The sequence below is a fragment of the Theropithecus gelada genome, chromosome 7b (genome assembly GCF_003255815.1).
Source record: "Theropithecus gelada isolate Dixy chromosome 7b, Tgel_1.0, whole genome shotgun sequence".
NCBI lineage: Eukaryota > Metazoa > Chordata > Mammalia > Primates > Cercopithecidae > Theropithecus > Theropithecus gelada.
This window is the reverse complement of record NC_037675.1, coordinates 67,914,499-67,940,961: the sequence shown is the minus strand read 5'-3', so window position 1 is coordinate 67,940,961 and position 26,463 is coordinate 67,914,499. Positions and strand designations below refer to the sequence as shown.

The 26,463-nt window shown below is 37.5% G+C and overlaps 1 protein-coding gene and 1 pseudogene across 7 annotated transcripts in view; one reads left to right on the top strand and one right to left on the bottom strand.

The window, feature by feature from the left end:
• The window catches only part of GPHN (gephyrin), a 719,765-nt gene that overhangs the window by 612,335 nt on the left and 80,967 nt on the right, over positions 1–26,463 (bottom strand). The window lies entirely within an intron of this gene.
• LOC112628784 lies at positions 22,435–23,226 on the top strand (annotated as a pseudogene). The gene has a single exon (XR_003120481.1). The product of XR_003120481.1 is annotated as a glycolipid transfer protein pseudogene (transcript).

Genomic DNA, 26,463 nt, shown 5'->3' with positions numbered 1-26,463 from the left:
CAAAACACAAAGAAGCAGAAAGCAACAACAACACCATCAACAACAGCTGACCCATCCATGGGTCAGCAGCCTCAAAGATCAAACTGGACAAACTCACAAAGATGAGAAAAAATGCTGAAAACCTGAAAGGACAGACTGCCACTTCTCCAAATAATCACAATGTGTCTCCAGCAAGGGCACAGAACAAGACACAGGATGAGACAGATGAAGTGACAGAAATAGGTTTCAGAAAATGGGTAATAAAAAACTATGCTGAGTTAAAGGACTATGTTTTAACTCAATGCAAAGAGCTAAGAACCTTGATAAAAGGTTAAAGGAGCTGCTAACCAGAATAACCACTTTAAAGAGGAACATAAATGACCTGATGGAGAGAAAAAACACCACTTGAGAACTTCGTGAAGCATACACAACTATCAATAGCCAAATCGACAAAGCAGAAGAAAGGATATCAGAGTTTGAAGCCCACCTTGCAGAAATAAGGCATGCAGACAAGACTAGAGAAAAAAGAATGAAAAGGAATGAACAAAGCCTCCAAGAAATATGGGGCTTCATGAAAAGACTGAATCTACGATTGACTGGAGTACCTGAAGGAGATGGGGAGAACAGAAACAAGCTACAAAACACACTTCAGGATATTATCCAGGAGAACTTCCCCAACATAGCAAAACAGGCCAACATTGAAATTCAGGAAATACAGAAAACACTACTAAGATACTCCATGAGATCAACCCAAAGACACTTAATCATCAGATTCTCCAAGGTCAAAATAAAGGAAAAAATGTTAAGAGCAGGCAGAAAGCAAGCCCAGGTCACCTACAAAGGAAGCCAATCGGATGAACAGCATAACTCTTAGCAGAAACGATAAGCCAGAAGAGACTAGGGGTCAATATTCAACATTCTTAAAGAAAAGAATTTTCAACCCAGAATTGCATATCCAGTCAAACTAAGCTTCATAAGCAAAGGAGAAATAAAATCCTTTCCAGAGAAGCAAATGCTGAGGGATTTTGTTACCACTAGGCCTGCCTTGCAAGAGCTGCTGAAAGAAGCACTAAATATGCAAAGGATAAACCAGTACCAGACATTGCAAAAATACACCAAACTATAAAGACCAATGACACTATGAAGAAACTGCATCAACTAGTGTGCAAAATAACCAGATACCATCATGATGACAGGATCAAATTCACACATAACAATATTAACTTTAAATGTAAATGGGCTAAACACCCCAATTAAGACACAGACTGGCAAACTGGAAAGAGTGAAGCTCCTTCAGTGTGTGGTATTCAGGAGACCGATCTCACGTGCAAAGACACACACAGGCTCAAAATAAAGGGATGGAGGAAAATTTACCAAGTAAATGGAAAGCAAGATAAAGCAGGGGTTGCAATCCTAGTCTCTGACAAAACAGAATTTAAACCAACAAAGATCAGAAAAAACAAAAGAAGAGCATTACATAATGGTAAAGGGAACAATTCAAAAAGAAAAGCTCACCATTCGAAATACATATGCACCCAATACAGGACAACCAAATTCACAATACAAGTTCTTAGAGACCTACAAAGAGTCTTAGACTTCCACACAATAATAGTGAGAGACTTTACCACCTCACTCTAAATATCGGACAGATCAATGAGAGAGAAAATTAGTAACGATAGAGGGAAATTAGTAACGATAGAGACTTGAACTCAGCTCTGGATCAAGTGGACCCAAGAGACATCTACAGAACTCTCCACCCCAAATCAACAGAATATACATTCATCTCGGTGCCACATGGTACTTATTCTAAAATCGACCACATAATTGAAGTAAAATACTCCTTACCAAATGCAAAAGAACAGAAATCATAACAGTCTCTCAGACCACAGCGCAATCAAATTAGAACGCGGGATTAAGAAACTCACTCAAAACCATACAATTATATGGAAATTGAACAACCTGCTCCTGAATGACTCCGGGTAAATAATGAAATTAAGGAAGAGATCAAGTTCTTTGAATCCAGTGAGAACAAAGAGACAACATACCAGAATCTCTGGGACACAGATAAAGCAGTGTTAAGAGTGAACTTCACAGCACTAAATGCTGACATCAGAAAGCTAGAAAGTTCTCAAATTGACACCCTAAAATCACAATTTAAAGAGGTAGAGAGGCAAGAGCAAACTAAGAGCAGACCTCTTTGAAGTACAAAGAGGAGCTGGTATCATTCCTTCTGAAAGTATTCCAAACAAATGAAAAGGAGGGACTCCTCCCTAACACATTTTTGGAAGCCAGCATCATCCTGACACCAAAACCAGGAAGAGACACAACAACGGAAAAACTTCAGGCCAATATCCTTGATGAACATCGAAGTGAAAATCCTCAATAAAATGCCACCAAACTGAATCCAACAGCACATCAAAAAACCTACCCAACACAATCAAGCAGGCTTCATCCCTGGGATGCAAGGCCAATTCAAAATATGCAAATCAATAAATGTAATCCATCACATAAACAGAACCAAAGACAGAAACCATGTGATTATCTGAATAGAAACAGAAAAGCTCCTGGATAAAATTCAGTATCTCTTCATGTTAAAAATGCTCTATAAGGGTGGTTCCAAGATGGCCCAATAGGAACAGCTGCAGGTTACGGCTCCCAGCATGAGTGACACGGAAGACAGGTGATTTCTGCATTTCCAACTGAGGTACCTGGTTCATCTCACTGGGACGTGTCGGACAGTGGGTGCAGGACAGTGGGTGCAGCCCACTGAGTGAGAGCCAAAGCAGGGCGAGGCATCGCCTCACCTGGGAAGAGCAAGGTGGAAGGGAATTCCCTTTCCTAGCCAAGGGGAACCGTGACACACAGCACCTGGAAAATTGGGTCACTCCCACCCTAATACTGTGCCTTTCCAAGGGTCTTAGCAAACGGCACACCAGGAGATTATATCCTGTGCCTGGCTTGGAGGGTCCCATGCCCACGGGGTCTCCCTCATTGCTAGCACAGTAGTCTGAGATCTAACTGCAAGGTGGCAGTGAGGCTGGGGGAGGGGTGACTGCCATTGCTGAGGCTGGAGTAGGTAAACAAAGCGGCCAGGAAGCTCCCAAAGCTCGAACTGCGTGGAGCCCACCGCAGTTCAAGGAGGCCTGCCTGCCTCTGTAGACTCCACCTCTGGAGACAGGGCATAGCCAAACAAAAGGCAGCAGAAATCTCTGCAGATTTAAATGTCCCTGACAGCTTTGAAGGGAGTAGTGGTTCTCCCAGCACGGAGTTTGAGATCTGAGAACAGACAGCCTGCCTCCTCAAGTGGGTCCCTAACCCCCAAGTAGGCTAACCGGGAGTACCCCCTCAGTAGGGGCAGACTGACACCTCACAAGGCCAGGTACCTCTCTGAGACAAAGCTTCCAGAGGAATGATCAGGCAGCAACATTTGCTGTTCAGCAATATTCCCTCTTCTGCAGCCTCCACAGATGATACCCAGGCAAACAGGGTCTGGAGTGGACCTCCAGCAAACTCAAACAGAGCTGCAGCTGACAGTCCTGACTGTTAAAAGGAAAACTAACAAACAGAAATGACATTCACACCAAAATCCCATCTGTACATCACCATCATCAAAGTCCAACAGTAGATAAAACCACAAAGATGGGGAAAAAACAGAGCAGAAAAGCTGAAAATTCTAAAAATCAGAGCACCTGTCCCCCTCCAAAGGAACGCAGCTCCTCACCAGCAATGGAACATAGCTGGATGAAGAATGACTTTGTAGAGTTGAGAGAAGGCTTCAGACGATCAAACTTCTCCGAGCTAAAGGAGGAAGTTCGAACCCAACGCAAAGAAGCTAAAAACCTTGAAAGAAGATTAGACGAATGGCTAACTAGAATAAACAATGTAGAGAAGTCCTTAAATGACCGGATGGAGCTGAAAACCATAGCACGAGAACTACATGACAAATGCAAAAGCTTCAGTAACCAACTCGATCAACTGGAAGAAAGAGTATCAGTGATTGAAGATCAAATGAATGAAACGATGCGTGAAGACAAGTGTAGAGAAAAAAAGAGTAAAAAAGAAATGAACAAAGCCTCCAAGAAACATGGGATTATGTGAAAAAACCAAATCTACATCTGATTGGTGTGCCTGAAAGTGACGGGGAGAATGGAACCAAGTTGGAAAACACTCTTCAGGATATTATCCAGGAGAACTTCCCCAACCTACCAAGGCAGACCAACATTCAAATTCAGGAAATACAGAGAACGCCACAAAGATACGCCTCGAGAAGAGCAACTCTAAGACACATAATTGTGAGATTCACCAAAGTTGAAATGAGGAAAAAATATTAAGGGCAGCCAGAGAGAAAGGTTGGGTTACCCTCAAAGGGAAGTCCATCAGACAAACAGCGGATCTCTCCATAGAAACTCTACAAGCCAGAAGAGAGTGGGGGCCAATATTCAACATTCTGAAAGAAAAAACTTTTCAACCTAGAATTAAATATCCAGTCAAACTAAGTTTCATAAGTGAAGGAGAAATAAAATCGTTCACAGACAAGCAAATGCTGAGAGATTCTGTCACCATCAGGCCTGCCCTACAACAGCTCCTGAAGGAAGCACTAAACATGGAAAGGAATAACTGGTACCAGCCACTGCAAAAATATGCCAAAATGTAAAGACCATCGATGCTAGGAAGAAACTGCATCAACTAACGAGCAAAATAACCAGCTAACATCATAATGACAGGATCAAACTCACACATAACAATATTAACCTTAAATGTAAATGGGCTAAATGCTCCAAATAAAAGACATAGACTGGCAAATTGGATAAAGAGTCAAGACCCATCAGTTTGCTGTATTCAGGAGACCCATCTCACGTGCAAAGACACACAAAGGCTCAAAATAAAGGGATGGAGGAAGATCTACCAAGCAAATGGAAAACAAAAAGAGGCAGGGGTTGCAATACTAGTCTCTCATAAAACAGACTTTAAGCCAACAAAGATCAAAAGAGACAAAGGTGGTCAATACATAATGGTAAAGGGAACAATTCAACAAGAAGAGCTAACTATCCTAAATATATATGCATCCAATACAGGAGCACCCAGATTCATAAAGCAAGTCCTTAGAGACTTACAAAGAGATTTAGACTACCACACAACAATAACTGGAGACTTTAACACCCCACTGTCAGCATTAGACAGATCAACGAGACAAAAAGTTAACAAGGATATCCAGGAATTGAACTCAGCTCCGAACCAAACAGACCTAATAGACATCTAGAGAACTCTCCACCCCAAATCAACAGAATATACATTCTTCTCAGCACCACATCACACTTATTCCAAAACTGACTACATAGTAGGAAGTAAAGCACTCCTCAGCAAATGTAAAAGAACAGAAATTATAACAAACTATCTCTCAGACCACAATGCAATCAAACTAGTACTCACGATTAACAAACTCACTCAAAACCGCTCAACTACATGGAAACTGAACAACCTGCTCCTGAATAACTACCAGGCACATAACGAAATGAAGGCAGAAATAAAGATGTTCTTTGAAACCAATCAGGATAAAGATACAACGTACCAGAATCTCTGGGACACATTTGAAACAGTGTATAGAGGGAAATTTATAGCACTAAATGCCCACAACAGAAAGCAGGAAAGATCTAAAATTGACACCCTAACATCACCATTAAAAGAACTAGAGAAGCAAGAGCAAACATATTCAAAAGTTGGCAGAATGCAAGAAATGATGAAGATCAGAGCAGAACTGAAGCAGATAGACACACAAAAAACCCTCCAAAAAAATCAATGAATCCAGGAGCTGGTTTTTTGAAAAGATCAACAAAATTGATAGACTGCTAGCAAGACTAATAAAGAAGACAGAGAGATGAATCAAATAGATACAATACAAAATGATAAAGGGGATATCACCACCAATCCCACAGAAATAAAAACTACCATCACAGAACACTATAAACACTCCTATAGAAATAAACTAGAAAACCTAGAAGAAATGGATAAATTCCTGGACACATACACCCTTCCAAGACTAAACCAGGAAGAAGGTGAATCGCTGAACAGACCAATAATAGGCTCTGAAATGGAGGCAATAATTAATATCCTACCAACCAAAAAAAGACCAGGACCAGACAGATTCACAGCAGAATTCTACCAGAGGTACAAGGAGGAGCTGGTAACATTCCTTCTGAAACTATTCCAATCAATAGAAAAAGAGGGAATCCTCCCTAACTCATTCTGTGAGGTCAACATCATCCTGATACCAAAGCCTGGCAGAGACACAACAAAAAAAGAGAATTTTAGACAAATATCCCTGATGAACATCGATGCAAAAATCCTCAATAAAATACTGGCAGACTGAATCCAGCAGCACATCACAAAGCTTATCCACCATGGTCAAGTGGGCTTCATCACTGAGATGCAAGCCTGGTTCAACTTACGCAAATCAATAAACGTAATCCAGCATATAAACAGAACCAAAGACAAAAACCACATGATTATCTCAATAGATGCAGAAAAGGCCTTTGACAAAACTCAACACCCCTTCATGCTAAAAACTCTCAATAAGTTCGGTATTGATAGATTGTATCTTAAAATAATAAGAGCTATTTATGACAAACCCAGAGCCAATATCATACTGAATGGGCAAAAACTGGAAGCATTCCCTTTGAAAACTGGCACAAGACAGGGATGCCTTCTCTCACCACTCCTATTCAACACAGTGTTGGAAGTTCTGGCCAGGGCAATCAGGCAGGAGAAACAAATAAAGGGTACTCAATTAGGAAAAGAGGCAATAGTCCCCATTTGCAGATAACATGATTGTATATTTAGAAAACCCCATAATCTCAGTCCAAAATCTCCTTAAGCTAATAAGCAACTTCAGCAAAGTCTCAGGATACAAAATCAATGTGCAAAAATCACAAGCATTCTTATACACCAGTAACAGACAAATAGAGAGCCAAACCATGAGTGAACTCCCATTCACAATTGCTTCAAAGAGAATAAAATACCTAGGAATCCAACTTACAAGGGATGTGAAGAACCTCTTCAAGGAGAACTATAAACCACTGCTCAGTGAAATAAAAGAGGACACCAACAAATGGAAGAACATACCATACTCATGGACAGGAAGAATCAATATCGTGAAAATGGCCATACTGCCCAACGTAATTTATAGATTCAATGCCATCCCCATTAAGCTACCAATGACTTTCTTCACAGAATTGGAAAAAACTACTTTAAAGTTCATATGGAACCAAAAAAGAGCCCACATTGCCAAGACGATCCTAACCCAAAAGAACAAAGCTGGAGGCATCACACTACCTGACTTCAAACTATACTACAAGGCTACAGGATCTAAAACAGCATGGTACTGGTACCAAAACAGAGATATAGACCAATGGAACAGAACAGAGCCCTTAGAAATAATACCACATCTACAACCATCTGATCTTTGAAAAACCTGAGAAAAACAAGAAATGGGGAAAGGATTCCCTATTTAATAAATGGTCCTGGGAAAACTGGCTAGCCATATGTAGAAAGCTGAAACTGGATCCCTTCCTTACTCCTTATGCAAAAATAAATGAGAGACTTACGTGTTAGACCTAAAACCATAAAAACCCTAGAAGAAAACCTAGGCAATACCATTCAGGGCATAGAAATGGGCAAAAACTTCAAGTCTAAAACACCAAAAGCAACGGCAACAAAAGCCAAAATTGACAAATGGGATCCAATTAAACTAAAGAGCCTCTGCACAGCAAAAGAAACATACCATCAGAGGGAACAGGCAACCTACAGAATGGGAGAAAATTTTTGCAATCTACTCATCTGACAAAGGGCTAATATTCAGAACCTACAAAGAACTCAAACAAATTTACAAGAAAAAAAAAAACAACCCTATCAAAATGTGGGCAAAGGATATGAACAGACACTTCTCAAAAGAAGCATTTATGCAGCCAACAGACACACGAAAAAATGCTCATCATCACTCGTCATCAGAGAAATGCAAATCAAAACCACAATGAGATACCATCTCACACCAGTTAGAATGGCGATCATTAAAAAGTTAGGAAACAATAGGTGCTGGAGAGGATGTGGAGAAATAGGAACACCTTTACACTGTTGGTGGGACTGTAAACTAGTTTAACCATTGTGAAAGATAACGTGGTGATTCCTCAAGGATCTAGAACTAGAAATACCATTTGACCCAGCCATCCCATTACTGGGTATATACCCAAAGGATTATAAATCATGCTGCTATAAAGACACATGCACACATACGTTGACTGCGGCCCTATTCACAATAGAAAAGACTTGGAACCAACCCAAATGTCCATCAATGATAGACTGGATGAAGAAAATGTGACACATATACACCATGGAATAATATACATCCATAAAAAAGGATGAGTTCATGTCCTTTGTAGGCACATGGATGAAGCTGGAAATCATCATTCTGAGCAAACTATCGCAAGGATAGAAAACCAAACACTGCATGTTCTCACTCATAGGTGGGAATTGAACAATGAGAACACTTGGACACAGGGTGGGGAACATCACACACTGGGGTCTGTCGTGGGGTGGGGGAAGAGGGGAGGGGGGAGGGATAGCATTAGGAGATATACCTAATGTAAATGACAAGTTAATGGGTGTAGCACATCAACGTGGCACATGTATACATATGTAACAAACCTGCACATTGTGCACAGTGCCCTAGCACTTAAAGTATAATAAATAAATACAAAAGAAAAAGAAAAAAATCCTCTATAATAAACTAGGTATTGCTTGAACATATCTCAAAATAATGAGCTACTTATGACAAACCCACAGCCAATATCATACTAAATGGGCGAAAGCTGGAAGCAGAAAACCAGTACAAGACAAGGATGCCCTCTCTCACCAATCCTATAAAACATAGTATTGGAAGTTCTGGCCAGGACAATCAGACAAGAGAAAGAAATAAAAGGTATTCAAAAAAGAAAAGAGGAAGTCAAACTGTCTCTGTTTGAAGATGGCATTATATTATATTTAGAAAACTCAATCATCTCAGTGCAAAAACTCCATAAACTGATAAGCCACTTCAGCAGTCTCAGGATACAAAATCAATGTGCAAAAACCACAAGCATTCCTCTACACCAACAATATACAACCAGAGAACCAAATCATGAAAGAACTCCCATTCACAGTTGCTACAAAGAGAATAAAATACCTAGGAATACAGGTAACAAGGGATGTGAAGGACCTCTTCAAGCAGAACTACAAACCACTGCTCAAGGAAATAAGAGAGGACACAAGCAAATGGAAAAACATTCCATCCTCATGGACAGTAAGAACCAATATCGTGAAAATGGCCATACTGCCCAAAGTAATTTATAGATGCAATGTTATTCCCATCAAACTATCATTGACATTCTTCATAGAATTAGAAAATCTTTAAATTTCATATGGAATCAAAGAAGAATCCATATAGCCAAGACAATCATGAGCAAAAAGAACAAAGTTGGAGGCATCATACTACTGGACTTCAAGCTATACTACGAGGCTACAATAATCAAAACAGCATGGTACTGGTACCAAAACAGGCATATATGGAACAGAACAGAGATCTCAGAAATAACACCACACATCTACAACCATCTGATCTTCAACAAACCTGACAAAAACAAGAAATGGGGAAAGGATTCCCTATTCAATAAATGGTCCTGGGAAAACTGGCTAGCCATATGCAGAAAACTGAAACTGGATCCTTCCTTACACCTTATACAAAAATTAACTCAAGATGGATTAAAGACTTAAATGTAAAACCCAATACCATAAAAAAACTTAGAAGAAAACCTAGGCAATATCATTCAGGACACAGGCATGGGCAAAGACTTCATGATGAAAATGCCAAAAAGCAATTGCAACAAAAACCAAAATTGACAAAATGGGATCTAATTAAACTAAAGAGCTTCTGCACAGCAAAAGAAACTATCATCAGAATGAATAGGCAACCTACAGAGAGGGAGAAAATTTTTGCAATCTACACATCATGCAAAGGTCTAATATCCAGAATCTACAAGGAACTTACACAAATTCACATGAAAAAAATAACCCCATCAAAAAGTAGGCAAAAGATTTGAACGGACACTTCTCAAAAGAAGACATTCACATGGCCAACAAACATACAAAAAAAAAAAAAAAAAAGCTCAACATCACTGACCATCAGAGAAATGCAAATCAAAACCACAACGAAATACCATCTCATGCCAGTCAGAATGGCAATTATTAAAAAGTCAAGAAACAATAGATACCGGCGAGGCTGTGGGGAAACAGGAATGCTTTTACCCTGTTGGTGGGAATGTAAATTAGTTCAACAATTGTGGAAGGCAGTATGGCCATTTTTCAAGGATCTAGAACCAGAAATACCATTTGACCCAGCAATCCCATCACTGAGTATATACCCAAAGGATTATAAATCATTCTGCTATAAAGACACATGCACATGTATATTCACTGCAGCACTATCTACAATAGCAAAAACATGGAACCAACCCAAATGCCAATGACAGACTGGATAAAGAAAATGTGGTACATATACACCATGGAACGCTACGCAGCCATAAAAAAGAATGAGATTATGTCCGTTGCAGGGACATGAATGAAGCTGGAAGCCACAATCATCAGCAAACTAACACAGGAACAGAAACCAAACACTGCACGTTCTCACTCATAAGTGGGAGACACAGATCCACAGAAGAGAACAACAAACACCAGGGCCTGTTGGGTGATGCGGGTTTAGGGGAAGGAATTTAGAGGATGGGTCAATAGGTGCAGCAAACCACCATGGCACATGTATACCTATATAACAAATCTGCAGGTTCTGCATATGTATCCCATTTTTTTTACAAGAAATAAAGAAAAAAGTCATAAAAAAAGAATACATAAAACATCTTGAAGCTTAATCATGAAATATTAAAAACTTTCCCTTTTAAATTGAAAATGAGACAAAAATATGCACTATTATCATTTCTATTCAAACTTGAACTGGTGGTGCTTGACATCACAACAGGCAAAAAATAAAATAAAAGCTAAAGTTTTGGAATGAAAGAATTTAACTACTACTACTATCAAATAACATCATTTTGCATGTAAAAAAGCAGAAAGTATATAAATTATTATAATAAGTGAATAAGTTTTAAATTAATTCAGTATCATTTGTCTTAATAGAGGATGTTGAGCATTAATTTAATGACATGTGGTAGGTTTTAAAGTAGGATTTAGGCGGCAATACTATATTGTGCAGTAGTTAAGAGCACTGGCTTTGGAGTAAGTTAGACCTGAATTTGAAATCTTGTTCTGGTATCTCTTACTCATTTGATCTGGGACAAGCTATCTAACCTCAAAAAGGCTTGATTGCCAAACTATTAATAATAATTGTTTGTTGAGAGACCCAAATTAATATAGTTATAAAAAGTTTCACTGTTATGTTATTTTCATTGTCTGTGGCCTCAAAATTTGTAAGTGGGAGAGTTGAGCTTTGACCACAGGCATTCTAGCTCCAAAGTTTGCGCACATAATAAAGGCATAGTGTCTCTCCAAAATATTAGTTTGGCAAATACAAATACAAATTATATACTGCCATCAAAAAATTTCCAGCTGGGAAAGATAAAGAGATAAACACATAACTACAGCAAGGAAAAATTAAATGAGTGCTACAATGAGTAAAATGAAAGACTGATAATATCAAACGTTGATGATTATATGAAACAACTAGAACTCTTATGCATTGATAGTAAGAATTTAAAGTGGTGCAACTACAATTGGAAAAAGACTTGGCAGTATCTTATAAAGTATGGATGCTATTTAACCCATCAATTACACTAATATTTATCCAAGAAAAATAAGAACATATACAATCTTCATTATTCAGATTCCACATTTGTGAATTCACCTTCTAACTAAAATTTGTTGGTAACCCCAAAATCAATACTTGAAGCTATTTCACAATAATTTGTAGATGTGTACAGAGTAGCAAAAATTGGACTCAGCAGACAGATACATTCTCAGCTGATGTGGAACATATCAATACTCTCTCTTGTTTTGGCAATCATACTGTAAACAAGCGTCCTTTTCATGGTCTATTTTATGCTATGTTTTTCAAGTGGTGAAGCTTTTTGTTGGCAATTTTGCTGTGTAGAATGGTGTCATGAAGAGTACTGAAGTGCTGTGTAGTATTCCTGGAGAGTGCAAGAAGGCTGTGGAGGGCCTTAAGGAGAAAATATATTTTAGATAAAGTTTATTCAGACATCAGTTCTAGTGCGGTTGGCTGTGAATTCAATGTTAATGAAGCAACAATATACAGTAAATAAGGTGGCTTTAAACACAAACACGCATAAAACAAAATTATATGTAAAATGTTGTGACCAAAGGATCACAAGAACCTAAGCCTGTATTTCCCCTAGAAGCAATGGTTTAGTATTCAATAATTCAGTGTCCATGGTGACTTTACAGAACATAACTAGAGTAAATAATGAGAATCAGTAATATCCACAAAAAGGCTTACATGTACATATTCACAGTAGCTCTACTCACAATAGCCAAAAACTTAAAATAATCAAAAAATCCATAAACCTAATGGATACATAAATTATAAAACAGCCACAGAATGGAACAGTACTAAGCAATAAAATGGAATGGACTATTGTTCCAAGCAATAATAACAGATAAATCTCAGAAACATGTTAAGCAAAAGAAGACTTACACAAAGAGTGTAATTCCATTTACATGGAAAGAACAAGAAAGGTAAAACAAATAAAAGGCGAAGAAAAGCTAAAGCAGTCTTCATGAGGGTGGGAACACTGACTGGAAAGAGGCAATAGAAAGTTTATGGAGAGACAGAAACATTCTATCTATACTTTGAAAGGGGATTGGGTTTCGTGTGCATACTTAATTGTCAAAATTGTCCAGCTCAGATTTGTGAATTTGAATTATGTAAATTTTATCTTAAAGAATTACCAAAAACTGAGTGGATGGTGAAAAGCGGAGGAAGAAAACTAAACGAGAATGTCATAAGGATAACTTGTATCTGAGTGATGGGTACACAGTGATACATCATACTGTAAACTTCATTGTGTTTATTTTGTATAGTCCCTAAATTTTCCAAAACAAAAAATTAAATAAGAGGAGTAGCAAGTATGAAGAGCAACCATGTGGGAGGGAAGGAGAGATGAGATTTATGAAAGAAAAATAATTGGAGAGGAGAAAGTTTGAGGGCAATAAATAAATAAATACAAAAAAAATTTTAAAAAAGTTAGAAGAAAACATTTTTAAAAGTTAAAAAAAAAATAAAAGCAAAGAAAAACAAGTGATAACTTGGTTTGAAGGCCTTCATGGAAAAGTCATTACAGTTGGGCTTATTTGGTAGAGTCTGGGCATGCAAAACTGAAGAAAGGCCGTTTCAGAGAAATAAAACAATGTAAAGAAAATGATAAATACACATATTGGTGTTGCACTATTTAGAGAACAGTTAAAGTATTAGGTGAAGAAAAAAGAACGATGGAATATAAAACTAAAAAAGTAGATGGGAGATGAGATCACACAAAAAGAATAGAAATGTTAGGCCACAGAAAACATATTAGTCAATGGGGAATTATTCTACATATTCAAGTTTGGAATGACAGGATAAGAGCTAAACTTTAGAAACTTTCATCTAGCAGTGAAGAATATATGGAAGCAATACAAGTCTCTCTAACTGATAATGATGCCCTAACAGGGCAATGACAGGGAGAATGGAGAGCCAAGGACACAGGCAATACAGCTGGTATTTGATAGCTAAGATTTTAAAAGAGCAAATATCAAGTTACATAGCTTTGAAAAGGTTTAAAACACAGAGATTCTTCTCCGTAGCACAAAATAATGCTGAGAAAACTAACCTACTGAAAACAGCATATCATGAGGTCTGATGTCAATTTCCTCAAGATTTATGACTGGAAGTGTTGATTTACAACTAGAAGTGTCAATCCAATTAACGTTGAAATTTCAGTTTGGGGTGGTGTTTTAAAAATAACCTTGTTATGGAACTACTGTAAAAGTAAAAGCACGGATTCCAGATTTACCACAAAGTACTCCAAACAGCAATGAGTGTATTTTCTATGCTTTTTTGTCTCTACAGAAATGCTGTTAAAACAAAATGGACCTATATCAGTGTTAAGGGTATCTTATCTAATAAATTTATTTGTTCCAGCCCCTACCACCACTACCAATGGCCTTGGCCATGAAAATAATGCTTTGTATGTAATTCAACGGAATTAACCTTAGTGAACATAAGTCATAACTGCCCTCATGTAACTTCTAACAAACAAAAAGAGGGAAACATGTAACTAAATTACTAGTAAAAAGTCCCCTGCATATTCTTGAAGTATATTAGTTTCTTATTTGAAAAATTTCTATGCAGGGTTAAATTCACAATTATTAAAGCCACTTTTATTATGTGAAGGGCTTCATAACTGATCAAGATTTTTTGCTTGACCAAATGTTAACAAGGTTCCTAAGACTTCTCCTAGGTCCATCTGTGCACTTTCTTGTAAAATTCAGTTTTAGCAAAAAACTCTGCTAAGTCACTATAGCAAAAACATTGATAACTGATCATCCTGGATATCTAATTGCATTCTTCATTCTCCACCATCCCCAGGAGATGTCTAATTATCTTGGCCTGTCTTCAGAAAAAAATCCTTCTAGGTGAGTTTAGCCAGAATCACCTTTTAACTCTGATATTTCCTTTTAGTAATTTTCTATCCACTAACTCTCCATTCCTCCTCATTGGCTATAAATTCCCACTTGCCCATGCTGTATTGCGAGTCTCTCTCCCTCACTGTAAAACCCCATGTCAGTGGTCCTCACATCTATCGCAATGACCCTAAATAAAGTCTTCCTTAATGTACTTTAACAACTATTATTGAATAAATTTTTCCTTAACATTAGGACAATTGTTGTCTATTTCAATAGCAATAACAAAAATACTGGCTTGAAGAAGGATTTGAGAGGGCAAAGAGGACAAGATGGCTGACTAGACACAGCCAGGAAGTGCCTATGCCACCAAGAGAGACCAAAATATCAAGTAAACAAACAAACTTTGAACAAATCTTCAGAGAGGAAACACCAAGAGCTGAAAGGCAATACAGACATCGAGACTGAAGAGAGGAAACTAGGAACCCTGTGTGGGGTTTCCGAATGTGAGGACTAGTTCCCGTCACTGAATGGCTCCTAGGGAAGACAGCAGTGCTCTAAACTTGCTGAAATAAGAGCGACATGTCAGAGCCAAAGCCTATCTATCAGCCATTATACTTAAGCACCATCTATTGGTTGGCAGAACAAATTACAACACCAAAAATATTCTGCCAATATACATCACCTGTGAGACTCAGGGCAAGAATCCACTCACAAATAAAAATCCTGTACAGAGCCTTGGCCCTCTGAAAACACTTAGAAAAGAAGCCAACTGAGTATACTCAACTTAAACCACAGTTAAAGGAACACCAGCCCACTCAGATGAAAAAGAATCAGCAAAAGAACTCTGACAATTCAAAAAGTCATTGTCCTCTTATTTCCAAGAGTGCACAAGCTCCCCAGCAATAGATCTTAACCAGATTGAAATGACTGAAATGACAGACAATTCAGAATCTAGATAACAAGGAAGTTCAATGGCTTTAGGAGAAAGGTGAAACCCAATTCAAGGAATCAAAGGAATCTAGTAAAACTATGCAAGAGCTGAAAGACAAAATAGCCATTTTCAAAAAGAACCGAACTGAACTTCTAAAATTGAAAAATTCACTACAAGAACTTCATAATTTACAACAGAATAGACTAAGCTGAGAAAAGAAGCTCAGAGCTTGAAGACCAGTTTAGTGTTTTCAATTCAACTTAGATAAAAATAAGGAAAGAAGAATATTTAAAAAATGAAAAAAAACTTCTCAAAAATATGGGATTACACAGACACCAAACCTAGGACTCATTGGCATTCCTGAGGCATTCCTGAGAGAGAAAACAACTTTGGAAACATATTTGAAGATACAGTTCATGAAAAATACCCCAATCTAACTAGAGATATCAACATGCAAATTCAAGAAATACAGAAAACTCTTGTGAGATACCATACAAGATGACCATCCCCAAGACACACAGACATCAGATTCACCAAGGCCAATGTTAAAGAAAAAATCTTAAAGGCAGCTAGAGAGATGAGTCAGGTCACTTACAAAGGAAACCCCATCAGGATAGTAGCAGGCTACTCAGCAGAAACTTACAAGCCAGAAGAGATTGGAAACCAATTTTCAGCAGCCTTAAAAAGAATAAATTCCAATGAAGAATTTCATATCCCAGCAAACTAAGCTTCAAATGCTAAGAAATTGTAACCACTAGACCAGCCTTACAAAAAGTCCATAAGGGAGTGCTAAACATGAAAGCTAAAGAACAGTATCTGATACCACAAAAACACAATTAAGCATATAGCCTACGGACACTATAAAGAAGCTACACAAACAACTCTACAAAACAATCAGCTAAAAACACAATTTCAGGATCAAAACTTTACATATCAATGCCAACCCAGAATGTGAATGGAAGAAAGACCCATTTAAAAGGCATAGGATGGCAAACTGAATAAAAAGACAAGATCCAACTGTCTGCTGTCTTCAAGAAGATGCATCTCACACGTAACAACACCCACAGCCTCAAATTAAAGGGAAAAAGAACTGCCATACGAATGGAAAACAATAAAGAGCAGGAGTTTTAATTCTAATATCAGATAAACCAGACTTTAAACTGAAAACAATTAAGAAGGGCAAACAAGGGTATTACTTAGTGGCAAAGGGTTCAATTCAACAAGAAGACTTAACTACTTTAAGTCTATACACACCCAACATTGGAGCACCAGACTCATAAAACAAGTTCTTCTTGACCTAGACAAAGACCTCAACAGCCACATAATAATACTGGGAGATGTCAACTCCCCAGTGACAGGACTAGGCAGATCATTGAGGGAGAAAACTACAAAGAAATTCCAGACTTAATCTCGACAGTCGACCAATGGGACCTAATAGACATCTACAGAATACTCCACCCAAAATCACAGAATATACATTTTTCTCATCTGCACAAGAAACATATTCTAAGATCAAACAAATGTTTTGGTCATAAAGCAAGTCTCAATAAATTCAAAAAAATCAAAATTATATTGAGCACATTCTCACATCACAGTGCAATAAAAACAAAAACCAACACCAAGAAGATCTCTCAAAACTACACAAATACATGAAAATGAAGGAACTTGCTCCTGAATAAGTTTTGTGGAAACAATGAAATGAAGGCAGAAACCAAAAAATTATTCGAAATTTGCAAAAATGGAACCGCATATTAACAAAATCTTCGGGATGGAACTAAAGCATGTTAAGAGGAAAGTTTACAGTGTCAAATGCATTCATAAAAAAATTAGAAAGATCTCAAATTAACAATCTAACTTTGTACCTAGAGGAACTAGGAAAAAAAAAAGCTAACAAAAGAAAAGAAATAACTAAGATCAGAACTGAATTAAATTAAGACTCAAAAATCCATACAAAAGATCAATGGAAAGAAGAATAGGTTTATCAGAAGAATAAAAAAGATTGACAGGCTTTTCATTAGATTAACAAAGGAGAAAAAGGGAAGATCCAAATAAGCACAAACAGAAATGACGAAGATGACATTACAACTGATCCTACAGAAATACAAAAGATCTTCAGAGACTATCATGAACATCTCTATGAACACAAATTAGAAATCTAAAGGAAATAAATTCTCCAAAGACTGAACCAGGAAGAAAGTGAAAACCTGAACAGACCAATAACAACTTCCAAATTTGAGTCAGTAATTAAAAACCTACCAACAACAACAAAAAAAGCCATGGACTAGAAGGATTCACAGCTGAATTCTACCACACATACGAATAAGAACTGGCACCAATCCTACCGAAAATATTCCCCCAAAAAATTGAGGAGGAGGGACTCCCCCTGCTCCCTAACTCATTCTACAAGACCAGAATTATCCTGACACAAAATGTGGCAAAGACACAACAAAAAAGAAAACTTCAGGCCAATATCCCAAATGAACACAAACATAAAACCCGAAAAAAAAAAAAAAAGCGAAATGAATCCAGCAGCACATTAAAAAGTTAATTCACCATGATCGAGTAGGCTTTATTCCTGGATGCAGGGTTGGTTCAACATATGCACATCAATAAATGTGATTCACCACATACACAGAATCAAAAACAAAAAGCATATGATCATCTCAATAGACTCGGAAAAAGCTTTCTACAAAATCCAACATCTATTTATGATAAAAACCCTCAATAACAAGGCTTCGAAGGAACATACCTCACAATAATAAGAGCTATCGATGACAAACCCACAGCCAACATCATACTGAATGGGTAAAAGCTGGAGTCATTATCCTTGAGAACTAGAATGAGACAAGGCTGCCCACTCTCAACACTCCTATTCAACATAGTACTGAAAGTGCTAGTCAGAATAATCAGACAAAAGAAAGAAATAAAATGCATTCAAATAGGAAAGGAAGTCAGTCATATTATCTCTCTTCACTGATGATATGATTCCATACCTAGAAAACACTAAAGATGCTGCCAAAAGGCTCCTGGAACTGATAAATAACTTAAGTTTCAGGATACAAAATCAATGTACAAAAATCAATAGCACTTCTCTACACCAAAAACATTCTACCTGAGAGCCAAATCAAGAACACACACCAATTTCCAACAGCAAAAACCTATGCACACATCTAACCAAAGAGGTGAAAGATCTCTACAAGAACTACAAAACACTGCTGAAATAAATGAAAGACAAGACAAACAAAAATATATTCCATGCCCATGAATTGGAAGAATCAATATTGTTAAAATGGCTATACTGGCCAAAGCAATTTATAAATTCAATACTATTTCTGTCAAACTACCAACATCATTTTTGCAAAATTAGAAAAACCTATTCTAATATTCACATGGAACAAAGGCAGAACCCAAATCACCAAAGCAATACTAAGCAAAAAGAACATTACTTGATTTCAAACTATACTATAAGGCTATAGTAACCAAAATAGCATGAGACTGGTACAAAAACAGACACATAGACCAATGAAACAGAATAAAGAACCCAGAAATAAAGCCGTACACCCAGAACCATCTGATTTTCAACAAAGTCAACAAAAGGAAGCAGTGAGGAAAGGACTCCCTGTTCAAAAGAAGAATGAAGCTAGTCTCTACCTTCACCACATACAAAAATTAACTCAAGATGGATTAAAGATGTAAATATAAGACCTCAAACTACAAAAATCCTACAAGAAAACCTAGGAAATGCACTTCTTGACATCAGGTTTGGCAAAGAATTTATGACTAAGTCCCCAAAAGCAATTACAACAAAAATGAAAATTGACAAATGGGACCTAATTAAACTAAAGAGCTCTGCACAGCAAAATAAATTATCAACAGTAAACAGCCTAGAGAATGGGAGAAAATATTCACAAACTATGCATCCAACAAAGGTCTAATATCCAGAATCTATAAGAAACTTAAACAAATCAAAAAATTTTTTAACCAAATTTTTTTTGGTTAAAAAAAACTCGTTTAAAAAATGGGGCCGGGAGCGGTGGCTCACACCTGTAATCCTAGCACTTTGGGAGGCCGAGGCAGGCGGATCATGAGGTCAGGAGATCGAGACCATCCTGGCTAACACGGTGAAACCCCGTCTCTACTAAAAATACAAAAACTTAGCTGGGTGTGGTGGCGGGCGCTGTAGTCTGAGCTACTCGGGAGGCTAAGGCAGGAGAATGGCGTGAACCCGGGAGGCGGAGCTTGCAGTGAGCAGAGATCGTGCCACTGCACTCCAGCCTGGGCGACAGAGACTCCGTCTCAAAAAAAAAAAAAAATCGGCAAAGGATATAAACAGACACTTATCAAAAGAAGGCATTACAAGTGGCCAAGGAACAAATGAAAAAATGTTCATCATCACTAATCATCAGAGAAACACAAATCAAAACTACAATATACCATCTTACACCAGTCAGAATGGTGATTATTAAAAAGTCAAAAAATAATAAATGCTGACAAGTCTGGGGAGAAAAGAGAACACATACACACTCTTGGTGGGAATGCAAGTTAGTTCAGCCACTGTGGAAAGCAGTTGAGAGATTTCTCAAAAACTTATAACAGGACTACTGTTTGACCCAGCCATCCCATTACTGGGTATATACCCAAAGGCAAATAAATAATCCTACAAAAAAGACATATGCACTCATATGTTCATTGCATCACTATTCACAATTGCAAAGATATAGAATCAACCTAAGTGCCCATCAATGGGAGAGTCGATAAAGCAAATGTGGCACATATACACCATGGAATATTACGCAGCCATAAAAAGACTGAAATGTGTCCTTTGCAGCAACATGGATGTAGCTGGAGGCCATTATCCTAATTAACACAGGAACAGAAAACCAAATATCATATGTTCTCACTTATAAGCGTGACCTAAATAATGGAATACATATGGACAGAAAGATGAGAACAATAGACACTTAGAGATGTCTAAAGAAGGGAGAGGGGAGGGAAGGGAAAATGGGCTGAAGACCTACCTATCAGGTATTATGCTCAGTACCTGTGTGACAGGATCATCTATATTCCAAACCTCAGCATCATGCAATATACTCATGTAACAAATTTGCTCAGGTACCCCCGAATCTAAAATAAGAAATTATTTTTAAAATATATATATAGGCTTAAAACTAAAGAATAAATCATTTTAAATCAGAGATATGCATGTCTGAGTATATATACAGTTACATATTGGAATACTTTTCTAACGAAAAGAGTAAAATCTGTTTTTCCAAAATATCTTTTTAAAAAGAGGAACTTACAAGTTTATATTTTAATTATACTCAAATTATAGCCAGAAAAAAATTTCAGTCAGTGGATAGTGTTCCATAACCTAGTGTCTGCAAAGCAACTATTTTAATATTTCTAGTATTAAAATTTTAATATTCAGTTAGGTTTGTGGATATCTATTCACACCTGAATGCATACACATACATATGCATACAAATATCTGTATACATATTCTATATAGTATATTTTTCAATTTTTGTTAAGAGAATAACTTTGGAAAATAATCTTCAATCAGAGTAGAATAAAAAAACAAAAGCACTAAATGGCATATACATTCCTGCTGTAGATGTTTACAAATGCAGGTGCCAGTACCAGAGTTCCTACAAACCAATCATGATACTCCACCTATATTACTGCCTATACTTTGTAGCCCTACAAAGGACTCTATGACACATGAGGACTCTATGAGTCAGAATTCCACATGTATAAAATAGGATAAAATGCTACCTATAGTTCATGCAATGTTATGAGAATTAAATGAGCTAATCCAATTAAAGTGCTTACTCTGATAGGTTAATATTAAAAACAAGTGTTCATTCCCTAAGACCTAAATTAAGAGACATATTTTGTCATAGTGGACAATGTACATAAAGAAGTGCACATAAAGGACAGTGAAATATGTCTCAGATAATATTAACGTTAATCATAAGATGTATAATCAAACTGTTAGATGTGAAGAAATACCAGTTTCTATCTTTATAATTTTTAGATTTGAGGAAATATGATTCCTTCATTACAACTACAACTGACCTATATCAAAATAGAATAAAAATTAAAAAATTTTGTTTGTTACAAAAATGACCTAATTTATCAAGTATTTATTTACCAAGATAAATATTTAAACATATCATTTGATAATATCTAAGACAAAACAGAAATATAGTTGCAAGGTACAATCAATATAAGATTTAAAATTCCATTCCCTTCATCATACAAAAATAGGAATTGTGTATAAAAAGCTACATAAAAATACTTAGCATAGCACTGTTCATAATCGAAAATTGGATGTATCTATATATCTAATGTCCCACTGCTGAAGATCACTTATGATATAGGCATTGAGTGGAAAATTATATAACCATTTTAAATGACTTTGAACTAAATTTTTGGTGGCAAAGGAAAATGTTCATAAAGTTGAAAAAAGCAAGGAACAAAAGTGTTCCTACAGTATGATTCAAAGTTTATAAAACAGTACAAATGTGTGTGCATACACACACAAAATAAAAACCCTGAACATGTATATATCAAAATATTACTATTTCTGGATAGAGGGATTACAGGGATTTTAAAACTTTCTTCTTGTGTGTATTTCCCATATTCTTTTTTGTAATCTAAAAGTTAAAAGATTTCAAATTCCTGTTTTAGTTTTTACCCATATATAAATTTTGTAGCAGGAGGATTTCATAGACACTAAGACTCCAAATATGATCCCATGTTTAAGAATACAATTTTTTCGACGCTGGCATCCCCGGAGCCTGCGGCGGGTGGCTGTGACAACCCCAGCGCTGACGGCGGCTGGGGCATCACCGCGGGCCTCGACCCCGAAATGGCGCTGCTGGCTGAACACCTGCTGAAGCCGCTGCCCGCGGACAATCAGATCGAGACTAGGCACTTCCTCGAGGCGGTGTCCCACCTGCCGCCCTTCTTCGATTACCTTGGGTCCCCAGTGTTTACTCCCATCAAGGCAAACATAAGCGGCAACATCACGAAAATCAAAGCCATGTACGACACCAACCCAGCCAAGTTCTGGACCCTGCAGAACATCCTGGAGGTGGAGAAAGAAATGTATGGAGCAGAGTGGCCCAAAGTAGAGGCCACACTGGCACTGATGTGGCTGAAAAGAGGCCTCCACTTCATCCAGGTCTTCCTCCAGAGCACCTGTGACGGGGAGCGGGACGAGAACCACCCCAACCTCATCCGCGTCAACGCCACCAAGGCCTACGAGATGGCCCTCAAGAAGTACCATGGCTGGATCATGCAGATCTTCCAGGCAGCACTGTACGCAGCCCCCTATAAGTCCGACATCCTGAAAGCGCTCTCCAAGGGGCAGAATGTGACAGAGGAGGAGTGCCTGGAGAAGATCCGCCTCTTCCTAGTCAACTACACGGCCACCATCGATGTCATCTATGAGATGTACACCCAGATGATGGCCGAGCTTAACTACAAGGTGTAGGCGTTCTCACTGCTGGACACGCCCCCGACTCGTGGCTACACGGAGAAACAGGCAAACCAGAATCACTGTGAATCAAGTCAGTGAGCTGCCCCTGGCTTGCGTCCCTGAGTCCTGCCAGAGTCTGCAGGGGACAGCCCTTGTTTTTTAAGTCTTTTTTTTTTTTTTTTTTTTTTTTTGGCCTATTCTAAAGGACCAATAAATAATGATCTTACTTCCAAATCTTGGAATTTCACGACAGCACAGACTGACTTTATAGCTTCATTTCAGCGTGGCAAAAATCGATTAACACTTCTAATGAGTCAAGTCCCAGGGATTTTTGGTTTTGTTTTGTCGCCAAAGAGGAACACAGCTCTGGGGGAATGGTGTCGTCCACCTCATTTTAAAAATAAGCACATGATAGCCGGACACTGTGGCTCACGCCTGTAATCCCAGCACTTTGGTGGAAGCCCAGGTGGGCAGATCACCTGAGGTCAGGAGTTTGAGACCAACCTGGCCAACATGGTGACACCCCAACTCTACTAAAAATATAAAAAATTAGTCAGGCGTGGTGGTGCACGCCTGTAGTTCCAGCTACTCAGGAGGCTGAGGCAGGAGAATCGCTTGAACCTGGGAGGTGGAGGTTGCAGTGAGTGGAAATCGCACCATTGCACTCCAGCCGAGGCAACAAGAGAGACTCGTCTCAAAAAAAAAAGGGGGGAGAGGTGGGTGGACCAATTGAGGTCAGAGTTTGAGACCAGTCTGACCAACATGGTGAAGTCTCTACTAAAAATATAAAATTAGCCAGGCACAGTAGCACAAGCCTGTAATCCCATCTTCTTGGGAGGCTAAGGCAGGAGAATCGCTAGAACCCTTAGGTGGAGGTTACAGTAGCCAAGATCGCACCACTGCATTCCAGTCTGGGCAACAAGAGCGAAACTCCATCTCAAAAAAAAAAAAAAAAAAAGGCATGTGACCTTATGAGGCTCTTGCTGTATTGCTATTTTGGTTATTTTAAGGGCTACAAAGAGTTTGATTTGAAATTATGCAGGGCCTCTATGTGGTTTTTTTTTTTTTTTTTTAAAGCAAACTGGTGTGTATTCTCATGTGGTCTGCATAGTCCAGTCTCACAGCACTATTGTAAACCCTGCTCTTTCTATCTAGCTAGACAAGTTTTTTTGTTTGTTTTCTTTTTTGTGTTTTTGTTGTTGTTGTTGTTGTTTTACAGCTGAAACCAAAGAGGCGTTTCTTTCAAAGCTATAGGGCACAAACAATTGACCATAGATGACTCTGTCTGCATTCTTCTGCAGAATTATTTCCTTCAGGGACAGATTTTTCAACCTAAGAAACTACCTACTGTTCGTATTCTCTAGACGGGGAGAGATGAACCCTTCAGCCGCTAAGATTCAAGAAAACGCCTCACCGCCTTAACCTTAACTGTTCTTCCTGGAGCTAAAAAAAGCTGTATTTTTTTAAAGTGCTGGGGCAAACAAAGCAACCCCAAAAGAACTGATGCGTGTTTTAAAAGAAAAAACCCAATAAGGAACAACTGGTGATTTTTATGCATAAACTAAATAACCCTTAATAAATAAATCTCTATTTTGGAATTTTCAAAAAAATACAATTTTTTCAATATTTTTTTTTAAATATATTCTCAATGACACCTATTTTAGCCTTGTAAGCTTGATATGTTTAACAGAGAGAACTAAAATTGAACAGTGGATCAAAAAACAATTTCTTCTTGGGAGAGGAGGGGAACTAGACCAAGAGCAAATATTGATAATATTGAAATATATGAATTAATCTATAACTCTTATTTCAAAATGTTCAATAACTCTTGGCACAGAGATGACTTTTTATTGGCTTTTTATTGAACGCTATGTGATTCTTAACACTGTCATCTTCCACGCCCCTCCTTAATATATATGAATCCAAGAAGCTTGCAAGTCATATTAAAATATTCTTTCTTTAGTTTGGCAGAAATTTGTACTTTTGACCTTGAATTTTCCCTACTACCTAATCAAAGAGTTTTATCATAAATAAACATTTACTACTGCAGGCATTAAAATAGAATAGGACTTAATAACTAGTAAAATTCCTTCCTAACTTCAGGTTTTCTGAAGATCTAAGTAACTGATGAAAAATTGAATCCTTTAACATGAAAAAACAAAAGTCATATTCACATTTCAAGTTATATGTGTCAAAGCACTGGTGCTGAAACAGAATAGGTTATCTTCTAATTTCACATCACTGAGTTATTCACTGCAGTAATGAGGAAACATATTATTGAGAAAGTTATACTGGAAAATTACCTAACATTCTCTGACAAGAAAAAAAAAAAAACTAACAGTAAAAAGAAAAGCAGCCAAATGAGATGAAAAAATTATGAATTAGTATGGTGGTTTTTTATTACAAAGCTAAATATAGGGACAGATTTTTTCCACTTTGATCACTCTCACACTGTTGCACTGAAAATAAAGAAAACAATAATACATAGAATGCAAGAACACTGATCAACACAATCTACAATATTTACACAGAGATTATTAGTCACAAAGGATTTTGGAGTATTCATTTAGTTAAGCAGTAACATTTCCTGAGGGCTTTCTATGTGATAGGAACTTTGCTGGTTATCAGAAATGCAAAAAATGAAAAGCCACAATTCTTGCCCTCAACAAGATCATACACAGGGAGGTTTACACATCTACCACCTGTGATAAATCAGCCCAATTACATGGGCACCAAATGTGAAATGATAATCACTATGTTGCCTAGTCAAGTTAGATTATTTGGTTTAAAAATTCCCTCTTAATTTTTTGGTTTTACAATGCAGTTAAGATGTATGATTAATGAGATGCATTGAAAAACAAGATGAGTATATTACAAAAGTATTGTATATGGGGAAAATCTTTGTATTTCAGCAATTTTTAATATTTACTTGAATTTTTCACTCTCCCACACAACACCCACTACTTGGAGTCCTATTGCACAAATGTCAATCTATTGTTGGTTTTTCTTATTCCATAATAAGAAATTCATACATTTACATTAAAACACTACCTTGTTCATCTTTAAGACTTCCAATTAATGGTGCTATGCTTTAGTTCCCAGTATTACAAAGGCAGAATAGATTTTTAAATAGTACTGGAAAAAACAGTCATATGAATGAGTGAGTATATGAATCCTGAAAACTGAAAACTAAAGAGGTTGCCCCTTCACCACCACTTTCCTATTCCAAAAAGACTAGAATCATTGAAGGTATTTGATGTAAAAAATGAGTACCTTCTGAAATAGTTCATCTCCTACATCCTCATAAGCCAACTTGAAATCTTACTGATTCTAAAAGCCTCCATTTAGAAAC